The following is an 18,499-nucleotide window of genomic DNA, read 5'->3' as shown; positions in this document are numbered from 1 at the left end:
TATGAAGGCTATATGTCCAGGAACAAGGTACAGGAAAATGTAGTTTCTGATGAGGCCTCTCTTCCTGGCTTGCCAGGGAAGGAGGGGAAGAAAAAAGGAGGTAAGGAGGAGAGAGAGAAAGAGAAAGACAGAAATATAACTGGTGTCTCTCTTTTTTTAAAGTTTTGTTTAATTATTTAATCTTCTTTTAAAAAAATTCTTTGTTGTTATTTTTTAAAAATGTTTTTAATGTTTATTTATTTTTGAGAGACAGAGAGAGACAGAGCATGAGCAAGGGAGGGGCAGAGAGAGGGAGACACAGAATCCAAAGCGGGCTCCAGGCTCTGAGTTGTCAGCACAGAGCCTGAAACGGGGCTCGAACCCACGAACTGTGAGATCACGACCTGAGCCGAAGTTGAATGCTTAACAGACTGAGCCACCCAGGCGCCCCATTATTTTTTTTCTTTTTGAATTAATTTATTTTGGAGGCACCTGGGTGGCTCAGTGGGTTGAGCATCTGACTTCAGCTCAGGTGACGATCTCACAGTTTGTGGGTTTGAGCCCCACGTCGGGCTCTGCGCTGACAGCTCAGAGCCTGGAGCCTGCTTTGGATTCTGTCTCTCCTCCCTCTCTCTGCCTGTCCCCCACTTGTTCACGCATGCTCTCTCTGTCTCTCTTTTTTTCTCTCAAATAAATAAACATTTGTTAAAAATTTAAAAATCTTAAAAAAATTATTTTTCCTTTTTCCTTTTGTTGGTGTCTCTTCCTTATAAGAACATCAGTCCTATCAGATCAGGGCCTGATGCTTTTGACCTCATTAAACCTTAATTACCTCCTTAAAGGCCCTATTTCCAAATATAGTCACAATTGAGGGTTAGGGCTTCAATACATAGATTTTGGGAGGACACAGCTCAGTTCATAACAAGGTTGTCATTTTGCCTTGGGGGAGGATCTCAAGTTATTAATAAGCCGTTCATCTCAGCAGTGACGAGTCTTTTAGCAAGAACTGAGTTTGCCATTCAAGGCCCTTCTACTTTTGGTTGACAAATTTTGCAGCTTCATGGGACTTAAAGCATTACCCATACCTCTCAGGAAGACACTAGACCACTCTTCTCTCAGGTGAGTCAGGTGCCTCTTTTCTCTGTACCCACGATACCCCGTGGACAGACATTTTATCTTTACTTTTTCCCGATGCACTGCCACAGTGACCTGTTTAACTCTCTCCTCCGCTAACGGGTAGATTTCTTGAGGGCAGGGCCTATGTCTCATCTCAGTCTGTTTATAGCCCCAGCACCCTGCTCAATGCCCATAACGCATTAGGTATTTGATAAGCGTCTGGTGGATAAACAAAATGGCATCTTAAAGTTGTTGATACTGAGGCAGATTTATGTGCTCATGAAGCTTAAGCATCAGGGCCCCTCATTTGCTGGAGGACCTACCTGGCAATTTTGAAGTCACAAGTTAGTACTCTTTTCTTTAAAAAGATCCCACCCCTCAAAAAAATCTATATAAATTTTGGGCTCCACAAAACCTGGGTATGTTCCTGGGTTGCTAAGGTGAGGGGTGGCACTCTGCTGTATTTAATATTTTTTCCCTTCCTTGTTTGCCACTGAAAAGGAGGGAAGCACCTCAAATACACGTCTCTTTCCAAGACGATTTTTGAGAGATATAATCTTGTCACTCGGCCATCTTTTGATCGAAGGAAATGAAAATACTCGAGCTGTGTGCCTGGCAGCATGGAATATACAGACTTCCAGAAATCCATTAATTAAAGATAAAATAAGATGCCCCGAGTACAATTCCCGGACAGTTTTCTTCCCACCAACTATTACTCATAATCTTGGTGGAGAGAGGAAGCAGCCACAAGGGTCAGACCTTGTACTTCAGGAGCTCGGTCATTTGTCTAGACCCTCCGCTTTGAGGGCAGTAGTCATTGACCCCTCAGACTCGCTCGATGGAAAGTCTAGCCAACCTGACCTCTTGTTAATGTCCCACGTTAGCCCACTTCTCTTTTTGCCTCCCTGTCACTGCCTTGGTCTCCAGCCTGGTTTTTGCAACTGGCGCTAACTGGTCTTTTCCCTTCCCTTCTTGCCCCCTTCAATCCATCCCTCACATGAGAGCCAGAGTGACCTTTTCAACAATTCCAAGCCAGTCAGGCAGCTCCCGTGCCCGGATCCCTCTATAGCTCCCTATTACACTCAAGATGGAGCTCAGATTGTGTGGTACACAAATCCCTCAGGACCTGGCCGCTGCTTACCTTCCCTTCCTATCTCCCCCACTCTTTGCTGGCATCTCGCGGCTCATCTCAGTGAGTTACTTGTAATTCCTCGAAGGTGCCAAGCTCTCACTACCATCTGGGCTTTGGCACACGTAGGCTCTCTGCCTGGAGGCTGCTCCCTCTACTTTGCGCTGACTCATCCCTTCCACGTTCAGTTTAGATTTGCGCCATCCAACACGAACGCTACAGGAGCCACATGTTAATTGTAAATTTTCTGGTAGCCACGTTGTAAGAAGCTGAAAGTACACGAACCTTCCGGCACAATCATAGCTTACGTGACGGAACAGCAAGTGCGGAATTGTAGTCCCACCAAAACACCCGAGCTGTGTTTGATGGGACACTATTTCCCACCGCTTCGGTTTTCAAGTTCAAATTCATTAAAATTAAGCACATTTGAACATTCATTTCCTCGGTCATGCTAGTCACACTTCGAGTGCTCGGGAATCCCGTGTGGCTAGTGGCCGCTGTACTGGACGGCACAACCTGGATGCCACTCTCTCGGGCATCCCCAGGTGCACTGGGTGCCCTCCCCGTGTTGCTACAGGATTTTGCGCTTCACCCCATCAGAGCACTTATTGCCCTGTGATATAGTTGCCTGCTTGCTTGTCTCTGCTTTTCTTCAGACTCCACGCCTCTTGCCAGTTGGATCTCTGTCTTATTCATCTTTGAATTTTCAGCACCCAGCAATCCTGGCCTCAAACGGCGGCTGGGTTTGTTTGTTTGAACGAGGTTGGAGGCCTGAACAGCAACAATCTTCTCTGGGCCTTCCAAGCACCACAAAATCTGCTCCCCGACTTGCTCTCACGTCTCACCTCCTACCACCCTCCCCTTGTTTGCCCTGCTGCAGCCATGCTGGCTCTTTGCCATTCCATGGAGGCCCCGTGTTTGTGCTGAGCTCAGGCACTCAGTGCCGTGTGCCCTGAGCCTGAACAGCCTTTCCCCGGCAGAGCCAATCAACTTTATTTGCTACCTTGTTGTATGTAAGCGCCTTGGTAAAGCTGCTTTTTCTGGCCAACCTTTCAAAAATAGGCCCCAGGGCACCTGGGTGGCTCAGCCAGTTAAGCGTCAGACTCAAGATTTCGGCTCAGGGAGTGATCTCATGGTACATGAGTTCAAGCCCCACATCAGGCTCATGCTGGCAGGGTGGATGGAGTCTGCTTGGGATTCTCTCTCTCCCTCTCTCTGCCCCTCTCTCTGCCTCTCCTCAGCTCGCTTTCTCTCTCCTTGTCTCTCTCTAAGTAAATAGACTTAAAAAAAAAGAAAGGTGGGCGGTGCCTGAGTAGCTCAGTCAGTTAAGCGTCTCTAGATCTCATGGTACATTGAGTTCAAGCCCCACAGCAGGCTCTGAGCTGGCAGTGTGGAGCCTGCTTGGGATTCCCCAGCTCTCTCTCTCTCTCTCTCAAAATAAATAAATAAACTTAAAAAATAAACCGGGGCGCCTGGGTGGCGCAGTCGGTTAAGTGTCCGACTTCAGCCAGGTCACGATCTCGCGGTCCGTGAGTTCGAGCCCCGCGTCAGGCTCTGGGCTGATGGCTCGGAGCCTGGAGCCTGTTTCCGATTCTGTGTCTCCCTCTCTCTCTGCCCCTCCCCCGTTCATGCTCTGTCTCTCTCTGTCCCAAAAATAAAAAAAAATAAAAAACGTTGAAAAAAAAAATTAAAAAAAAAAAAAAAAAAAAGGCGGGGGCACCTGGGTGGTTCAGTCAGTTAGGCATCTGACTTCAGCTCAGGTCATGATCTCACGGTTTGTGAGTTCGAGTCCCGCATTGGGTGAGCACAAGCCCTGTTTCAGATGAGCCCTACTTCTCTCTCTCTCTCTCTGCTCCTCATGGGATTCTCTCTCTCCCCGTCTCTCTCTGCCCCTCGCTCACTTGCGCCCTCTCTCTCTCTCTCAAATAAAAAATAATGGGCTCCATTCTGCGAGTCATTTTCTAACTCCTGAACTTTATTTTTTACGACAGTGCCCATCACCACCTCGCATGTTATCAGCTTAATTAATCTGATGCTCCCGACCAGAGTGCAAGTTTCATGAGAACGGGTGCTTTCCTGTGTTGCTCAGTGATGCATTTCCAGAACCTAGAAGAGTCTCTGGCACCCCATAGGAGCTCAATAAATATTTAGGGACTGCAAGAAGGTTAGACTATTGTAGGGGAACTTAGGCAAAGGGAAAAGATAACTAGGCACACAGGAGCAGAGTTCCAGAAATTTCAATATTTCTCCCACTTCCAAGTTTCAAAATGTCTGTTAGAAAGTTACCTAACAACCAGCTTTTCCTTGGTTGATGGCTGTAACAGTTGCTGTGGGAAAAAAAAAGGGAAATCATAAGTTCTAGGAGGCTGAGGGCTTCACAAGTATGTCTGAGTCTCTGCCCCCAGAACCAAGGGACCCCTGATCCTCCACAGGCAGAAGGGCTGGATGGGTGGAATGTGATTGTTGGAAGCTTCCACTGCAGTTGGTAAAGGAGACCACCAGCTGGACTGATGGAAGAGATCCTGCAGGATGCATGGAACAGAAAGGCACCAGGTAGGGAAGCTTCTGGGGAAAGCAGGCAGAATGGATGTCAGGCTGCCCTCCTGAATGGCAATGAGGCCGATCAGAAAATGTAAGGTCTGGGACAAAGATCTAGGTCTCAGTCTGCATAGGGGCAGTCTGGAACATGACTCGGTGATGTGGGGCAGGCCACTCACTCAACACTTTGTCATCACTTGTGAAATGGAGGTAAGTTGTATCTCCCGGGGTTGTTGTGAAGACGTGCCATGATCTCTGTGAAAGTGCTCCTCTGTGAGCTGTTAGTTCTCTGAGAAATACAGGTTATTAGCACTGTGGGCATTTTCTCCTGAGTTCTCTTGTCTGCCCACCCCACATGTTCAATCATTGAGTTTATTGGTTGTATATGACTCAGGGCTCTTGTAAACTTTTATTTTGTTGTAAAACTCAGGCCCTTTCCTCTTGACTGTCCCTTGGGGTTTACAAAAACAAATTCGATGTGGCCTTGGAGAACCACCATAATCTGTGATTTAAGGAGCTACGTTTGGCGTTTCAACAAATACTGTTTTCCAATGATTTCATATGTGAGTTTCTTATCTCCCCGGATGCACCATAAGCTGCTTGTTGTTAAGAACACAGACTTCAGAGTCATTCAGTCCTGGGTTTAAATCTCAGCCTTATTTGCTGTGTAAGGCTTTGGGTAGATTATGCAATCTCTTTAAGCTTTAATCTCCTCATCTCCCACAATATTGACATCACGGTGCCATTTGTGAAGCATCGTCGTGAGAATTAAGAGATAATGCATCTAACATTCTTAACGCAGTACCTAGTACCCACTAAGAGCCCAATTAATTGTACTCCCTGGACAACAGCAGCTAGCAGTACGCTAGGCACTAGAATGGGTTTTCCCAAAATGCTTGATTGAGAACTAGAAGTAAAGCAAATGAAGCAAACAGTAACTCAAGGCCATTTTTGGCTTTAAGCTCCCAGCCTGTATCAATAGAACGGAAAGAGTATGGCTTCCTGTCCCAGGCAGAGACTTAAGTGGTAACATAAATGTAATTGATTTTCTTGGGTAGACAACTGATAAATTTCACTTGAACTACGGCAGTAGGTTTGGGTAGAGGAAGGGGAGATTGGTGATGTTAGTCCTGAGAGGCTCCCTTGGTGGTATGGTCATGGAACATGAACACAAGGCAGCATAGTTTTGAGGGTATTTTCCCGTTTTAAATCCTCTGCCCCATATTCAGACCACGTGTCTTGATTTTGTTCAAAGAATTTAATGGACACAAATGTAGATGTCTTATTGTACATCACCAAAAATGATTAGCATTTTATTTGGCTATCTATTTAATTTATCCCACTCAGTCAACAGTCTTTAAGCTACCGAGCTCTGTGCTATGTTCTCGAAATCTAACAGAAGACACAGTTCTCGACCTTATGTTCTGGTGCAGAAGTCAGACACAAAACCAACTGTACCGAAATGCTAACTGTGCTGTTTTCACGGTTATGTACAGAATGACATGGGGTATATTTGCCCTACTTTTGTAACATTTAAAAAATAAAGCATACGTTGTTAGGTAGAATTATTTTTCCTCTCAGTCTTTGCAAGACCTCACACTTCTCTGTCTTGGCTTTCATCACGGTGTTGAGAAGTCAGTTGTCAGGGTAAATATCATTCCTCTGTAGGTGATATCTTTGTGCTGTGACTAGTCTTAACATCATCTCTTTGTTAATCTGCGGTTTTACTTCACCTGTGTCTAGATTTGTATTTCTTTTACAAGGGATTCATGTAATTCCTTAATTGAACATTTGTGTCTTTTATCAGTTTTGGAAAATGAACTGCTATCATTTTGTCAAGTTTAAAAAGTTGTGGAAGTGCCTGGGTGGCTCAGTCAGTTGAGCCTCAGACTCCTGATTTTGGCTCAGGTCATGATCCCAGGGTCGTGAGATTGAGACTCACATCGGGCTCTGCAATGAATATGGAGCCTGCTTCAGATTCTCTCTCTCTCTCTCTTTCTCCCCCCCCTTCAGCCCCTCCCCTGCTCTCTCTCTCTTTCTTTCTCAAAAGATAAAATAAAATAAAATAAAATAAAATAAAGTAAATCAAAAAGTTGTGGTAAAATATACAAAACAAAGTTTACATTTTTAACCATTTTTTAAAGTTTATTTATTTCTTTTGAAAGAGAAAGAGTGAGTGGGGGAGGGGCAGAGAGAGAGTAAGAGAAAGAGAATCCCAAGCAGGCTCCACACTGCCAACGCAGAGCCCAACTCTGAGCTGCGCCGAAATCAAAAGTCAGTTGCTTAACTGACCGAGCCACCCAGGCACCCCCATTTTAACCATTTTTAAGTGTATATTTCAGCAGCATTAAGTACATTCACATTGTTGCATGACCATAACCACCACCCAGCTCCAGAACATCTTTTATTTGTTAAAACTGAAATTCTGTACCCATTAAACCCTAACTCTTCCTTCCCCCAGCCCCTCACGATCACGATTCTACTTTCCGTCCCTATGAATGTGACTGCTCTAGGTACCTCATATAAGTGTGATCATGCAGTATTTGTCCTTCCAGGACTGCCATATGTCACTTTGCATAATGTCCTCAAGTTCATTCATATTGTAGCATGTGTCAGAATTTCCTTCATTTTTAGGGCTAAATAATGTTCCATTGTCTGGATATGCCACATCTTATTTATCCATTCATCCATTGATGGGCACTTGGATTGTATTTCCATCTTTGGGCTACTGTGAATAATGCTGCTATGAACATGGGCAGACAGATATCTGTTTGAGTGCCTACTTTCAATTCCTTCACTATATACCCAGACGTGGAATTGCTGGATCATAGAATTCTATTTTTGATTTTTCAAGGAACCACCATACTATTTTCCATAGTGGCTGCACCATATTACATTTCTACCAGCAATGAGCAAAGATTCCAATTTTTCCACATTCTCCTCAACACTTGCTATTTTCTGTCTGGTTTGGTTTTCTTTTTTGAAAATAGCCATTCTAATGGGTCTGATGTGTTATCTCATTATGCTTTTGATTTGCATTTTCCAAATGATTAATGATATCGACCATCTTTTCATATGCTTATTGGCCATTTGTGCATCTTTGGACAAATGTCTATTTGAGTTCTTTGTCCATTTTCTAATAGTGGGTTGTTTTTTTGTTGCTGAGTTGTAGGAGTTCCTTATCTATTTTAGATATTAATTCTTTTTTTTTTTTTTTAGTTTATGGTGTGTTTGACTTAAAATTATTTTTTTTTAATTTTATTTTTTATTTTTTAAAATTTACATCCAAATTAGTCAGCATATAGTGCAACAGTGATTTCAGGAGTAGATTCCTTAATGCCCCTTACCCATTTAGCACACCACCCCCCACACAACCCCTCCAGTAACCCTCTGTTTGTTCTCCATATTTATGAGTCTCTTCTGTTTTGTCCCCCTCCCTGTCCCCATATTATTTTTGTTTCCCTTCCCTTATGTTCATCTGTTTTGTCTCTTAAAGTCCTCATATGAGTGAAGTCATATGATTTTTGTCTTTTTCTGACTAATTTCACTTAGCATAATACCCTCCAGTTCCATCCACGTAGTTGCAAATGGCAAGATTGTGTTCTTTTTGATTGCCAAATAATACTCCATTGTGTGTGTGTATACCACATCTTCTTTATCCATTCATCCTTCGTTGGCATTTGGGCTCTTTCCATACTTTGGCTATTGTTGATAGTGCTGCTATAAACATGGGGGTGCATGTATCCCTTCGAAACAGCACACCTGTATCCTGTGGATAAATGCCTCGTAGTGCAATCGCTGGGTCATAGCTAGTTCTATTTTCAGTTTTTTAAGGAACCTCCATACTGTTTTCCAGAGTGGCTGCACCAGCTTGAATTCCCAGATATTCTTTATTGGATATATGATTTGCAAATATTTTCTCTTATTCCATGGGTTGCCTTTTTACTCTGTTGATAGTATCCTTGGATGCACAAAAGTTTAGAATTTTTAGATAGTCCAATTTGTTTTTTCTTTTGTTACCTGTTTTTGGTGTCATATCCATGAAATCATCACCAAATCCTATGGCATGAAGATTTTCCCATGTGTTTTCCTCTAAGAGTTTTATACTTTTAGCTCTTCAGTTTAGGTTTTTGATACATTTTGAGTTAATTTTTGCATATGGTATAAGATAAGAGTCCAACTTCATTTTTTTGCGTGTGAAATATCCAGTTTGCCCAACACCACTTGTTGAAAAGAGCATTATCTCTTGTATTATTGTCCCTCCTTTCTTAGTCTCTCTTTTGGAAAGTTCAATAGACACGGAGTTTGGCCTTCATGTTCCTTAATCTTTGTCTCCATTATCTTTGTGATATTAAGTCTGTACACTTTCTTCAGCTTTGTTTTTCAATTTATGAATTCTTCTTCTGGGTCACTTTACTATTTAATCTGTCCACTGAGGTTTTTTTTAAACGAATTTATTTATTTTTGAGAGAGAGAGTGTGTGTGTGTGAGAGCAAGCAGGGGAGGGACAGAGACAGAGGGAGAAAAAGAATCCCAAGCAAACTCCATGGTATCAGCATAGAACCCGATGAGGGGCTCAAACTCACAAACCATGAGATAATGACCTGAGCTGAAATCAAGAGTTGGACGCTTAGCCCATTGAGCCACCCAGGTGCCCCTGTCCACTGAGTTTTAAACTCAGTTATTACATTTGTTTCATTTTTAGAATATCTCTTTAGTTCTTTTTCACATATGTATGGTCATTTTTAGTTTCTTATACTTTCAATTAATTCTCTTATTTTGTAAACATACTATACATACCTACTTAATATTCTGTAACCATTAATATCTATACTTAACAACTTGGAAGGTAATTTTTCCCTTATACATTATTTCTGTGTCTCTCACTCAGGGAATTTTATGTCCTCATGTATTTTGTGATTTTTGATTGTGAGCTAACATTCTTTGGAACTTTGTGGGAGTTCTTAGAGGTCTGAGTGGAGAGAATTTGTGGTTGTTTTTGCCAGAGTACTACCAATATTGGACCTCTTTGACTAAATTTTTGATTTCTTTTTTTTTTTGGAACATAAAGGAAATCTGAATTTAGGCCCCCAACTTATCTGAGGTCTCACATGTGGTTAAAAATTCACAAAAGAGACTTTGGATCCTGTACCAAATACCACGACTGATATTATTATTTTTCACTATATTCTTTTGAGTGGTATCTGTTCATCTCTTCGAACTATTCACTGAGTGTGTAATCCTTTGTAACTTCTGGATAAATGTTTGGGTCTCTAATCTTACCCCTGAACTCACTTGGACTCCAGACTTACGGTGCTGCCTCCAAGTGGCCACTAAAACAAATGCTTTAGATAGTAATCTAGACATTGCTGTGTCTCAACAAATGCTCTAGAATAGCCCCTTGCTTTAACATTAACCCTCTTCTTTGGGGTTGAGCTGTGGTTTCACCTTTGACCTTTGAATATCTTTATTTTCTTGTGAGACAGAAGGCTTGTTAAATTTTACCTGGTGGTTTACAGCAGAAAGGTTTTTCAGATGTGAAACCCTCTGTAACACTATGTATTTCCATGGGCTTCCATAGTGCTAAATTCTGTGATGTTTCTAACTTGATCTTTGGTGGATGGTTTAGGTGTATTATGTTAATTCTCACAACAATTCTATGAGATAGTGTTACCATGATCATTATTACCATTTTACATATATATATATATGTACATATGTATATGTATATATGTATACATATATATACATATATATATATATATTTATTTATTTAAAAGTAGGCTTTACACCCAGCACAGAGCCCAACATGGGGCCTGAACTCACCACCCTGAGATCAAGACCTGAGCTGAGATCAAGAGTCAATATTTAACCAACTGAGCCACCCAGGCACCCCTCATTATTCCCATTTTAGAGATGAAGAAACTGAGGCATAGAAAAGTTAAGCATTATGCCCAAGGTCACAAAGTCAATACATAGATATTTAGATCTGGGATTCTGCCTTCAGTGCACATGCACTTACCACTGCGGTCAATCACACTCAATTTCTGCTTTGTGCCCAGCTTCCTGCTTACAGTCAGAATGAGGAGGCAATGCATGCCCATATAGAACCTCTAGAAAACAGTATTAGAAAATAATATATACTCAAATTCTATGTTATGTGTACAGATTCTTAAGTACTATAGATGTTCACAGAAAGGATGATCAATGGGGATGTTTCCCACTGGTTTTGGACTTGAAACAGGTCTTGAGAAATGGATTTGAGTAGACTAAGTAGGAGGAAAGGGAATGGGGAAGAAATTCCAAAGTGGAGGAAATATGAACCCCGTGTCAGAAGTAGAAATGAGCAGGGCGCCTGGGTGGCTCAGTCGGTTAAGCGACTTCGGCTCAGGTCGTGATCTTGTAGTTCTTGAGTTCAAGTCCTGTGTTGGGCTCTGGGCTGACCACTCAGAGCCTGGAGCCTAGAGCCTGGAGCCTGGAGCCTGCTTCGGATTCTGTGTCCCCCTCTCTCTCCACCCTACCCCTGCTTGTGCTCTGTCTCTCTCTGTCATTCAGAAATGAATAAATATTTAAAAAAAAAAAAAAGAAGAAGTAGAAATGAGCATGGTAATACGCATTTGAAATTCCTGGCCTATGAAGTAGGTCTTCTTCAGGAAGAGATGGACAATTCAGTTGGAGAGGTATGGAGGAGCCTAAAAGCCAGAAAAAGAAAAAGAACTGTAGAGGTACTAAGTAGAAATGGAGTTTAAGGAAGTATGCCTTGTAACGGCATACTGGATGGAAGTTCTCAAAAGCTGTGAAGGGTGTGACATTTTACCCTACCCACAATGAAAAAAGTTAGCCCCTTGCAAAGATGCTGGCAGAAGACACCAGACTCCTGAGCAGAGACAAATGACTTTCTTAGCCATGGCACAGAGAGCAGCATGAGTTTCAGTTGTACATCCATTCTCTTTGCTCCTCAGGTCCCATAGAGGTGATGCAGAGTGAATGCTATATACGCCATGACTGAGGAACCCCAAGCCTGAGGAACTCAAATCTTTTACAGTGGTCTTCAAGAACCCTTGCCTGACTTTTGTCTGGGGGCAGGGGGGCAGATATTATCTTTATTATGCTAGACGATACACAAACCCATTCTCTGCTCTAGAGGGAGACAGTCGGAAAATCAAGCCATCTGTACCTCTTGAGGCTTGCAAGAAAGGAAGCAACATGAGAAACCCATGAAAAATTGGTTCCTAGCAGAAATCATCTGAAAAATAACAATCTGGGTACAAAGGGTTTGGGATATTTCGTGTAAGTTCTATGAGATCAGGACTCTTACCTGTTGCTATTAATGTTGATCCCTCTCGCCCACCAAAGTCACATGTTGAAGCTCTAATCTCCAATGTGTGATCAGAAGATCTGATCAGAAGACGATGATCTCTCTCCGCCACGTGAGGATACAGAAGGAGGCCATGTGCAAACCAAAAAGACCATCTTCAGCAGACGCTGAATCTGCTGGCACCCTGATCTTGGGCTTGCCAGCCTCCAGAACTGTGAGAAATAAATGTTTGCAATTTAAGCCCCTCAGTCTATGGTAATTTGTTAAAGCAGTCCGCGTTGACTGACTGTTGTCCGTCTTGTTCACTGTACAAGTTCTACAGATAAATATATAATAGGACTTCAATATTTACTGTCTAATAAATATTTAGTGTCTAATAGTTTTTTAGTGTTTATTATATGCCAGTTTATTATATGTTTATTATATGCCAGTACTTATCACTGGACAAGTGTTAACTCATTTAATCCTCATAACAACAGGTACTTTTATCATCCCATTTTACAGATGGGATATACACATAATACACGTAGATACACACATGTAGAACTAGTAAACAAATTCAGCAACCTTGAAGGCTATGAGATCAATATATAAAAATCAGTTGTATTTCTATACGCTAACAATGAGCAATCCAAAAATGAAATGAAAAAAAACAATTCCAAGGGTGTGTGAGAGGCTTAGTTAAGTGTCCGACTTTGACTCAGGTCATGATCTCACAGTCGGTGAGTTTGGGCCCCGCGTTGGGCTCTGTGCTGACAGCTCGGAGCCTGGAGCCTGCTTTGGATTCTGTGTCTCCCTTTTCTCTCTGTTCCTCCCCCACTCACACTCTGTCTGTCTCTCAAAAATAAATAAAGATGAAAAACCATTGAAAAAACAATTCCATGTACAATACCATCAAAAATATTAAAATACTTAGGGATGGATTATTGTTAATATGGCATTACTTCACTTCAAACCTACTAGTATGGCTAGTTCCAAAAAGAAAGCCAAAACCAAGCAGAACAACAGAAGGTAACAAGTGTTGGTGAGGACAGGGAGAAATCGAAACTCTTGTGCGCTGTTGGTGGGAATGCAAAATGGTGCAGCAGCTATGGAAAACTGTATAGTGGTTCTTTAAAAATTCAAAACGGAATTACCCTATGATCCAGTAATTTCATTTCTGGATGTAAACCCCCCAAGAACTGAAAGTAGGAACTCAAACAAATATTTGTACACCCATGGTCATGGCAGTATTATTTACAATAACCTAAAGGCGGAAGCAACTCAAGCATCCATCGACAGATGGACAAAAAAGGTGTGGTACATACATGTAATGGAATATTTTTCAGTCTTAAAAAGGAAGGAAATTCTGACACAAGTTACAACATGGATGAAATTTTAGGACATTGTGCTGAGTGAAATAAACCAGTCATAGAAGGAAAAAGGCTCTATGATTCCATTTATATGAGGTACCTAGAGTAGTCAAATTCATGGATGCAGAAAGTACAATGGTGATTGCTAGAGGAGAGAAAAGTTATTGTTCAGTGGTTATGAATTTCAGTTTTAGAAGATGAAAAGAATTCTGAAAATGGATAGTGATGTACAAAAATGTGAATAACCAAGTGTGGTCTCGCCGTCAGTGGAATATTATGCAGCCATGAAAAAGGAAGTGTGAATACATGCTATAACATGGATGAACCTTGAAAACATAATACTAAGTGAAAGAATTCAGACATGAAAGATCACGTATTCTATTATTCCATTTAAAGAAATGTCCAGAGTAGTCAACTCTATAGAGACAGAATAAAGATTAATAGTTAAATAGTTAATAATAGTTAACTAGTTAATAATAGGTAATAATAAAGTTGCAAGGGAATGGGGGAAGGAGGGAATTGAGAAGTACATGATTTCTTTTTAGGGAGTTGGAAATGTTCAGGAATGAGATAGTGGTGATGGTGTACAACATGGTGAATATACAGAAAGTTACTACATTATTTACTTTAAAATTGGTAAAATGCTAGATTTTATGTTATGTGGATTTGAGCTCCATTTTTATTTTTATTTTTTTATTTTTATTTTTATTTTTTTAATTTTTTTTAACGTTTATTTATTTTTGAGACAGAGAGAGACAGAGCATGAACAGGGGAGGAGCAGAGAGAGAGGGAGACACAGAATCTGAAACAGGCTCCAGGCTCTGAGCTGTCGGCACAGAGCCCGACGCGGGGCTCGAACTCACAGACCGTGAGATCATGACCTGAGCCAAAGTCGGATGCTTAACCGACCAAGCCACCCAGGCGCCCCTATTTTTATTTTTATTTTTTTTAAATTTATGTTTATTTTTGAGAGAGAGAGAGGGACAGAACGTGAGTGGGGGAGGGGCAGGGAGAGACGGAGACACAGAATCCAAAGCAGGCTTCAGGGTCTGAGCTGTCAGCACAGAGACCAATGCGGGGCCCGAACCCACGAACCGTGAGATCATGACCTGAGCCGAAGTGGGATGCTTCACCAATTGAGCCACCCAGGTGCCCTTGAGCTCCGTTTTTAAAACGGAATGAATCAAAAATGAATGAATTCCCTTCAGGTTTCACATCTGGGTAACTAAGAGAATAATTTCATTGACAAAGATAAGTTAGGAACGGGACCCTGATATTTGAGGAAAAATGGCAAATTTGCCTTTTTAATTTTTTTTTGGCTAAATAGTCAATGTTATCAAAATGCGGCAAATTATCTGCAGGAAAACAAATACAAAATGTATAATTTTCAAATTTATTAAAAAAATAATTTATTGTCAAGTTAGCTAACATACAGTATATACAGTGTGCTCTTGGCTTTGGGACTAGATTCCTATGATTCATTACTTACATACAACACCCAGTGATCATCCCAACAAGTGCCCTCCTTAATACCTATCTCCCATTTTTCCCACCCTCTACCCCCACCCCAACCATCAACCTTCAGTTTATTCTCTGTATTTAAGAGTCTCTTACGGTTTGCCTCCCTCTCTGTAACTTATTTTTCCTTCCTTTCCCCTATGGTCTCCTGTTAAGTTTCTCAAATTCCACATTTGAGTGAAAACATATGATATCTTTCTGTGACTTGTTTCACTTAGCATAATACCCTCCAGTTCCATCCATGTTGTTGCAAATGGCAAGATTTCATTCTTTCTCATTGCCAAGTAGTATTCCATTGTATATACAAACCACACCTTTATCCATTCATCAGTTGATGGATATTTGGGCTGCTATAAACATTGGGGTACATGTGCCCCTACGAATCAGCCCTCCTATATCCTTTGGATAAATTCCTAGTAGTGCTATTTCTGGGTCATAGGGTAGTTCTATTTTTAATATTTTCAGGAACCGCCACAGTGTTTTCCAGAGTGGCTGCACCAACTTGCATTCCCACCAGCAGTGTAAGAGAGTTTCCCTTTCTCCACATCCTTTCCATCATCTATTTGTTCTTGTTCTGTTAATTTTAGCCACTCTGACCGGTGTGAGGCGGTATCTCAATGTGGTTTTGATTTGTATTTCCCTGATCGTGAGTGATGTTGAGCACTTTTCATGTGTGCATTAGCCATCTGGATGTCTTCTTTGGAAAAGTGTCTATTCATGTCTTCTGCCCATGTCTTCACTGGATTTTTTTTTTCAGCTGTTGAGTTTAGTAAGTTCTTTATAGATTTTGGATACTAACTCTTTATCTGATATATAAATATATAAAAAGTGTTTATATATTTGTAAATATCTTCTCCCATTCCATTGGTTGCCTTTTAGTTTTGTTGATTGTTTCCTTTCCTGTGCATAAGCTTTTTATCTTGATGAGCTCCCAATTGTTCATTTTTGCTTTTATTCTCCTTGCCTTTGGAGACGTGTCAAGTAAGAAGTTGCTGCAGCTGAGATCAAAGAGGTTGTTGCCTTTAACATGCTGACTTCAAATTGAAGACTCCACATGTGGTTGGATATTATGACCTTTGACAGATGTCTAAGGGTTCAGGGCTGGAAATAAGATTTGGGAACCTTCAGCATAGAATATGGTAAAGACTGGGAGAAGGAAGTACTCCCCAAGAAAACAGTCCCTTCTTTGTAGACCATAGTCTATTCTGTCTAAGAAGGCCCAATGCTTTAAAATAAACAAACCCTGGGGCACTTAGGTGGCTCAGTGGGTTGCGCGTCTGACTTCCTCAGGTCATGATCTCACAGCTTGTGAGTTCGAGCCCCGCGTCGGAGTCTGCACTGACAGATCTGATCCTGGAGACTGCTTCGGATTCTGTGTCTAGAGCCCTCTCTCTCTGCCCCTCCCCTGTTCATGCTCTATCTCTCTCTCTCTCTCTCAAAAATAAATAAACATAAATAAATAAATAAATAAATAAATAAATAAATAAAATAAACAAATCCTATCATCTTCTGAAATGGCCCACTCTGGGTTGGCAGGATGAATGGTAATGTGAGAAAAGGCGTAATTCTATTTTTATTTGAAGCTTTCCAATCTGCACTAGGACCTCTTCCCCACTCCTTCTCAAGGCTGGGCCTGGTCTTTCAACGAGGAAAATCCACTTTTCTTTTCCTCAGAGCACTGAGACACCAAGAAATGACCGTGTTTACATTTCGATGAGCCCTTTCCAGCGGGAGTTTTTTTTTTTTTTAATGTTTATTTATTTTTGAGACAGAGAGAGACAGAGCATGAATGGGGGAGGGGCAGAGACAGAGGGAGACACAGAATTGGAAGCAGGCTCCAGGCTCTGAGCCATCAGCCCAGAGCCCAACGCAGGGCTCGAACTCACGGACCGCGAGATGGTGACCTGAGCTGAGGTCGGATGCTTAACCGACTGAGCCACCCAGGCGCCCCTCCAGTGGGAGTTTTAAGTAGAAGAGTGATTTTATCTAATTATGTTTCTCAGAGATCCCACTGGTTATTGTGTAGAGAATAGATGGGAGAAGGAATTCAGTTTGAGAGCAGTGTAGTTTTTTTCCCCTTTTGGCAGTGAATCTCCTTGAAAATATTCTTCAGTTTTTCTTCAAAATCAAATTCTTCTCTGATTTTAAAGTTAAAAATGTATGTATACCTGAGTTCACATAGAACTTTATTTAGTTTTTTTTTTCCTCTCTCTTTCTTTCTTTCCAAATTTTAGATAAATTAAATAAATTTCTTTCTATTTATTTTTGAGATAAAGAGGGAATGCACGTTGGGGAGGGGCAGAGAGGGAAACAGAGGATTCAAGGCACAGAGCCCAACTCGGGGCTTGAACCCATGATCATGAGATCATGACCTGAGCTGAAGTCCGATGCTTAACCAACTGAGCCACCCAGGCGCCTTTCTCTCTCTCTCTCTCTCTCTCTCTCTCTCTCTCTCTCTCTTTCTTTCTCCCTTCCTCCCTTTCTTCCTTTCTTTCCTCCCTCATCCCCCCTCCCTCCCTTCCTTCCTTCTTTATTTCTTTTATTCATCAGTAAACACACACACACACATGCATTAAAAACTACATTTAACAGTTAGGTTACCAAGGAACTCATACCTCTGCTGTGGGTGTGTTTAGCAGAATTTCTTTGGAAAATTTCTAGATATTATAACCCAGTGGGGGAACCTACCAACAGACTTTTGATTTCATTTTCCCATTGCATTCCAAATGACGGTTTTGATGTTTTCTTTGATAAGGAGAAAACTGAGTTTGTGAAGGGCTAGACACACAGCTACGTAGTTACTCACCTGGCATTTCAGAGGGCTGGTTGCAATTCTCCAAGGGCAAATCCCAGAAATAAACAGAAATCTGCAGGTAATACTTTGGTAAGATATTGTGGCAGTCAATACTGTTCTATCTATGCAGGTCTGGTTAGCTCACCTGTAGGAGTATTCAGAGAATTTCTCTAGAGAACCAGGAGTTTTAAAGGATGCTCTCAGAGCTGCTTTAAAAACCAGAAAATTTTTAATGTATTCTTACATTTTCCATGGTTCCTGAAAGAAATACACATTGTAAATTTCAAATCTAAGAACTGGTCCGGTTGAGGACAAAGGTGTCTGGCGTCGTAAGTTTGTGCATGAGAGACGCGCTCCCTGTACAAGTCACAGACGAAGGCATTTGTATGGCTGTGTTGCGTGATGTCTGCACTGCTTTAAATCAGATTTTCCCACCCTCGGATGATGGTTCCAAAACTCCGCTTCTCTCTTCAAACTTGCTACACAACCCTCGACTTCCTCTCCCAATGGTGCCTGGTATTTCATCAAAGGAATGGAGACCACCAGGTGGTTTCCTGCAGGTTCTGCCTCTTATTCAGCACTGTCCTTCCCCCCACGAGGAAGGGAGGCACACAGCCTCTTCTCCTTTATCTAACCTCTGTGCAGCGTCCCCAAGTTTAAGGGCTAGGTAAAGAAGGGAATGTGAGTGGTAACATAAACCTCTTCCACTAAAATTCACATCTTGCTTTTCTACTCCAACCATTTCTTCTGAAGGC

The 18,499-nt window shown here is 41.6% G+C and overlaps 1 long non-coding RNA gene across 2 annotated transcripts; it reads right to left on the bottom strand.

Annotated features, from left to right (window-relative positions):
* Nucleotides 1-4,472: 4,472 nt before the first annotated feature.
* Nucleotides 4,473-17,873, bottom strand: LOC122241557. 2 transcript variants are annotated; one of them, XR_006221796.1, is made up of 3 exons: nt 17,757-17,873; nt 12,081-12,292; nt 4,473-4,551 (listed from the first exon to the last, which is right to left on the bottom strand). It is a non-coding gene; the product is annotated as an uncharacterized LOC122241557 (long non-coding RNA). The 2 variants fall into 2 exon arrangements; XR_006221797.1 differs by lacking the exon at nt 4,473-4,551 and adding an exon at nt 11,394-11,454.
* Nucleotides 17,874-18,499: the final 626 nt, after the last annotated feature.

Source organism: Panthera tigris, chromosome C1 (assembly GCF_018350195.1).
Source record: "Panthera tigris isolate Pti1 chromosome C1, P.tigris_Pti1_mat1.1, whole genome shotgun sequence".
NCBI classification, from domain to species: domain Eukaryota; kingdom Metazoa; phylum Chordata; class Mammalia; order Carnivora; family Felidae; genus Panthera; species Panthera tigris.
Note: the sequence above shows the minus strand (reverse complement) of the source record. Positions and strands in the feature narration are given on the sequence as shown.